The following is a 6,733-nucleotide window of genomic DNA, read 5'->3' on the forward strand; positions in this document are numbered from 1 at the left end:
CCTTTACAAAAAGAAGAGCTGTTTTAGGTTTCATAGTTTCTTACCCTGCAAAAGAAGAACAGTCTTCTAACTGTTTCTTCTGAAGCTTTATCTTTGGCAACTTTTTTTTTTTCTTTTAAATCACAAGTGAGGGAATGCTACATTATAAATAAATAGAAAAACATGGATGCCTTAATCTTTCTGTGATGAGAATACCATATTTATTGCATACCTCCCTTCCTTTCTCTACCCTTCAGAGACTGCTGCATGTAACTGTATTCCATGGCTAAAACTTTTCCTTCACCTTAGGAGCTCATTTTCTAGTCTAGTTTTACTTCCTTCCTCTTCCAGGTGCTTAGTTTCCTGTCTATCTTTTTTAATAGACATACAAAATATATTTTATATGCTATATATAGTAATATATAAGATATATATTAGATATTTTACATAATGTATTTATATATTCCTGTATTCTCTCCCTCTCAGAAAAATATGTACTGGTTGGAACATTAAATAGTGGCTGCACAGGCCTGAGCCTCACAGCTGAACGTTATGAAAAGAATGCAAGTGAGCAATTATCACACTACAACCACATCCTGATGAATCTTACTGCTTCAGTGTGTGCAGAATAATGTATTTCCAAGGTAATCTACAAAGACAACAAGAAAAATAACCTGTTCCAAAAAAGAAAAAAAAAAAAAAAACAAGCTCAAAACAGTCAAAAGTCTTAATCATTTTGAACTTCATAAAGGAATGAAGAAAAGCAGAATTCGTATGTAAGACCACAGTAAAACCAAATTATCCTGATATTGATCTTCACTGTTTTAAAACTTCTTATGCTAAATTTTACCGAAGAAATAATCCTCACATGCTCGCTTTGTCATCCCAATAATTTCAGAGTCAAGTAGTTAATTTCTTCAACAATTGTGATTTTCACCAAACATTACGCTATTAGGTAGTTATGCTGAGGGAAGCTATCAACACCTCAACAGAGAGAAAGACTGCAGCTTGTGTTCTATCTCATAAACACACACAAAAAAAAAAAAAAGCTCTAGAACTTTACTAGACACTAGAAAACAGACGCACAACAGAGGTGTTGCAATTGTCCTATCCAAAATGAAAGCTTCAGTTGATTTCACACCTTCACAGACACCAAAACGTCTAGCTACTCAGTACAAATCTTTAAGAAACCATGGTTTAATTGTTCTATTATTTGTGGAATGACTTGACTGAGAACTGCTTTCACTGTTTTTACAAAGGAAGCTCAATTAACTTATAGACCTGATTAGCTGATCTAATCAACTGATTTAACTCATCTAAATTCCTTTTCCTCACCTTTCCCTTCTGTAGCATTTATCTGTGCTTTGAACACATAGGCAGCAGTCATCTGCAGGACAAGTAGGACAGGAACAATTCCTCCTACAAAACATTCCTCAAAACCATCCACCCATCATAACATAAAAGTTTATGGGAAAAATAATTACTATTTAAGCATGGAGACAATTATGATAGTGCATAAGGTGACAATGATAGCTCCCTTCAGGTTATCTTCCACCAGATGTCTCAGTTAACAGATTTGAGTAGTGAAACATGCAAATCTCTCATAAGTACATTCAGTGGTCACAGGCATTTCACAAGCAGTGTCAGTAGACCTAAACAAAAATGAAGTATTTTCAGAATTGAAAGAAAAATTTACAATAGCCAAAGTATCTGCTGGTCAACCACACTATTCTATTTTTAGCAACCACAGAATAAGTTGTCTAAGAAATTATTTATTGGCTTGTTTGGTAACAGTTGAACTGAGCTGGATCACACCCTTACTCCAAAAAGACAAACAGCTGAATCAAAGTGTCATTCTGTGTGCCTTATGCAGGCACTGGGAATTTTGTCAGTGTGTTGAGTGTAAAACCAGAGTTATTCTTCAGGTAAAATAATGCTTCCAATACTGAGGCTTGTGCAGAGTTTCCAAACCTTCAGTTGTGCAAAGAACAACAGTGAATTCATAATTAGGTGAATGGGTTATTTCTCACCTCTTCCTTCTACCCTGATTCACATAAGAGCAAGAGGAAGCCATTTGTTGAGCTTCATTTGGTATAGCACAGCTTTGACTATTCAAGCAATATTCAGCTCAAACTTGCATGACAGAGTCTCTTATCTGCTTTTGTTGAACAACAACAACAACAAAAAATGAACACAGCATTAGCAAATACTGATTTGTCACCTCTTCTACCAAAAACCTAAAGAGATTTTCTTGGGATTTACTTCTTCATTATGACTACAATAATACTGTAGAAGCCCACTCTCGAAGGTTTTTCATTAGATTCATTTATGTGTATTTTTGAGAGTTATCTTAAAGCTAGGATATGAATTAAAGCTGCTCTACCAGATTTAACAAGAAGGAAGCATTAATCTACTGTATACCGTAGGCGTACAATACCTGTAGGCAATCAACAAAGTTCAGAAGTATAATTTATCAAAATTTGTGAGAAGAACACAAACACTGATTACATTTTAAGGTCAGCTGGTCACTTTTTAACTTGCATGCACCTAGTTTTGCAACCTTCTCTGTGCTAGCAGAGGTACCAAACAATTTCAAAGTTTCTGTGGAGAAACTGAGCTACGCAGTTACCTCAATAAGCAACCTGAATGCCATGTCTTACGGATTTCTCATTTAAAAAAAAATAAAAAAGGAACATAAAATGTTATTAAAAAAATATGTCCTCCAATCACAGATGTGCAGCTGCAGCTTCAAGTTCCATTTGGGGGTAAAGGAATTAACAATGTATAGTTATAAGTCATTTTCTCTTGAAATAACAATTCTAATTGCCATGCTTACAAAAATAAATTAATTGACAATTTCCAGTATAAATTTTGATACTTCCAAAGGGAAAGACTGAAAAGGCAGACAAGACTCTACGCAGACCGAGAACACGTGGGCATTCAATAGCTCCCATAGTTTCAACTAATGGAAGACTACATTTAACATGTACATCAAATTTTTCTTTTTCTTTCTGCTTCCTGCTATTGCATTTCCATTGTGCCATACTAAGCAGTTGTAGGTAACAATCTCCTCAGGACTAACCTGACTCTAATGAGGAAGAAACTCGGTGCACATTAATTGGATTGCAAGAAACGCCTACTATCCAGAAGTGATTCTAAAGTGTTTGGAAAACATATGGAAGGAAGAAGTTCAAGTTCAACAGCCACAAGCCCCGATTCCTGTCTCAATTCCCATTAAAATGAAGACAGCACCCACAGCAGGTTACACCTTACTGCCACCATAAGTGCATATACTTACATGCATTTCACACGGGTTCTCTCTTAATGCTCATCCCCTTTTGTCCCACCCCCTTTGCTCCCAAACAAAACAAAGGAGGACAAAAAAAAAAACCTGCCTTCACGCATGTACTGGGGCTTATACCCAATTCCTCAGATCTATCTGTGGCCACCATCAAAACACGTAGATATGACCTATCACACACAAACATCCTAGTTACAGAGTTGTGTTCTTGTTTCTTGGAATCCGTTATGGTTTTCCTCTTTTATTTTGACATTTAATGGCAGCCAAACAAACAACATATGTTCATCTCCAGTATCTACCTGAAATTCCCATGGCTGCTAATGGCATGGGCATTATGGTAACAGATTTGAATATTTTACACTGTGAGCATTTCATGAACCCTGGGTTGCCAAGGATTCATTCTGAAGCTTCTTCCTTTTTTAAGAAGAAGAAATACAAAATAAACAATGCATAGGAGCTACGTGTTTTGAATTCTTCAGCTATCTCACAGAGAAAAGTTTGCACCAGAGTGGAGCCAAAACACCAGCCTGGATTATCATGATACTGTGCACTGCTCTCACAAAGGTTAAACCACACTATCACGAGACAGAACGTCTCATTCCAAAACACAACTAAAACATCTACTTCGCTCTGCTGATACCAAGCCTTCCCATGGTAGATGATGAACTACAGTGCCTTCTGAAGCTATGCTTGTCCTTATCTTGGTCTTCAGTCAAGGCATTCCTTACAGTTCCAGAAGGGGAAACAAACCTGCAAATATTTATACAGCAATTTATACAGCATGGACATAGTTCAAGTGCCACTATTCTGACTGCTTGGTGTTTCAAATGTTGTTCTTCTCATCTTTCATGTTCTTTCACCCATTCCTCTGACTTGCACATTTTTAATTTTAGGTTCCAGTAATTTAAGATTACTATACCTAATAAGAAATAGGTCAGAATGTTTTCCTCCTCTCCTCCCAGTAAGAAAAATCAAGAAACACCTATCTTACTCACACTTCCACTTCTGTGCACTGTATGCTAATGTGAGCTGAACTATGGGCCAAAATTGCAATCTGCTACAACACTGTATATTTTAGTTATACAGAAATAAGATCTTCATTAACAAGTTCAATTACCACACAGATGCCTACTAGTTGGGATTTTAGTCTAAATTGTTAAGGAAAGGGATGCCTTGTGGTATTGCAGCAGAACTACACACGAAACTCCAGGTAACTTCTGCATCTCCAGGCAATTTTAGTCAAACTAAACATGTCCATTACCTGACACCAGGGAGGCCAAAGGAAGAGGCACATTATGAACAACACCATCACAAGAGGAGCTTCAGAGTTCACACCTTACCAGATGGCAGAGGATTTAACCACTAAATGCATATTGCCACTGTTAAGCCCTCTTGCTGCTCACAGAACTCCTTCTGTGTGCCACAGCTACAGGGAGAAGGGAAACTAAAGGGTCAAGATCCCTCTGAGCAAATTTTCTTCTCTCCTGGTTACATTCACTCCTGGCCACTGAGGGTAAGGAAAGGAAGAGCAAGAGAAAGCAGGGAAGAGAGGATATTAAAATCAGATGTTGAACATTAGAGTAGGTGAAACTTTTCTGAGTAGAGTCCTATACTGAAGAATCTCCTTTGAAAGGTGGTTGACAGCACATAGTCTTGGTCTCTCTCCCCCTCCCTCCAGTAGCCTGAAGAGAAAGGTAGCCCCTGAAACGGAGTGATTGAGGTTAGATTGTGTGAACATTGTGGTTTACATTTACTGAAATATCAGCTTTCTGAGCTGAATCTCAGAATATAAACATGTACTTCAGTGTACAGTAAACTGGCTGCATCAACAGAAATCAGGTCCAGAGGTGAAAACATACTCAGTGGCCCTATTTTTGAGCTAAGATCTTAGAGATCCAAATTCAAAGAAAAGTATTTTTTCAAAGAAAAACAAGAAGTTGAACTTTCTAAGGAACCCAGAATACCTCAATAACTGTCTGCTCTTTTTCTGAGCAACAAAATATCAGCTGCAAGGAAGACTCCAAAACAAAAATGCTACAGCTTTTCCTGCAACTACTCTGCAGTTTGATTTCACGACAATGCAGCCTGCCGCTGTTAAAACTAAACATGAAATAAGTGGAATATGTATCCAGTGTGTTGAAGCAATATCTGAAGTTTGATATCAGCTTGTTTGAATTTCTGCTGGCATTTTAACATTTGGATACATATTCGAAATTTACTTAGACATCAAATCAAAGGTGTGTTCCACAGAGCAGATTTTCATGCACATCCCTCTTTTTAGTAAGATATTTTGTCTGAATAGACTTAAATTTCTGTAATTACTTCCTTACCGCAGGAATAAACTGTCATATCCTCTTCGGAGTTGTGCTTTTCCCAGCCTCAAGGAGACTAGGATAAGCGGCTGATTTTCCTGCGGAAGTCATTCCACATATCTGAGTATCCTTGTCGCTTTTCACTGCACCTGTTGTAATGTGCAATGAGGAAGTGCAAACTGGAAGTGCACTGATATGGGGTGTCAAATAGCATGGCACAGAGAGTTTTAAATGGGTATGATCCTATTATCTCTGATTCTTGGTCAAGACTAGAAACTTGGCAAACTCAGCCTGGAACTGGCTAATTCTAAATGAACGAGCCTGAAGACAGGAAGCAATTCAGCATATTAGAGCAGCTTTTTGCAAGTGCTAATTAACACAGTTAAAAAATTTTAAGAAGCAGTGTAAGCTAAGTAAAACAAGCATGTTTCATGCACATTCTTCTGGCCATCTTTTCTCCTCATTTCCACTCTCCCAGAAAGCTGTCATAAAAGGCTCCCTCCCTGGAGTCATGCCCTGTTTTAGCTCCGCTCATTTTCCCTCCCCCAGCCTGCAACACACAGAAACAAATTCTACAATTCCTCTTCTCTAGCTCTTATGTGCCTGGCTTCTGCCCAACAATTTTATATCAAGGAAAATCCCCACTTAACTCTTTTCTTAGTCTCCACCTTCCAGACTTCTTCCTCTTGAAATGCTTTCCCTTCTGTCCTAGGATTTGCTTTGAATATCAAAAATTAAGAATATCATGAGAGAAAGAAAACAGAATTCAGTAGAGGAAAACAATAACAAAATAAACAAACAAAGATGTATATAGTCAAAGATCCAAGAAGGAACATAAGAACATAAATCACTTTTAAGTCATGAGGACAAATAGAAGTTGTGCTTGAAGTAAGCTAATGAGGTCAATACTATCACTTCCCAAGTTCAGAATTCAGGACCAGAAGGACTGCACCCTTTTTCTGTTGGGGAGTAAAGAACTTCTTAACTAAGTATTAGAAGCCCTAAAAAAGTGCTTCTCAGATTGCACTCCTAACATATAATTTGTTTTATACTAAAGGAAAAATCATTTTCAACAAATTTTCCAGTCAATATTTAATGGCACAAAGTGAGAAGACAACACACGCAAAACAAACAAATTTAT

The sequence above is a fragment of the Netta rufina genome, assembly GCF_964035555.1.
Source record: "Netta rufina genome assembly, chromosome: 4".
In the NCBI taxonomy this organism is placed as follows: Eukaryota; Metazoa; Chordata; class Aves; order Anseriformes; family Anatidae; genus Netta; species Netta rufina.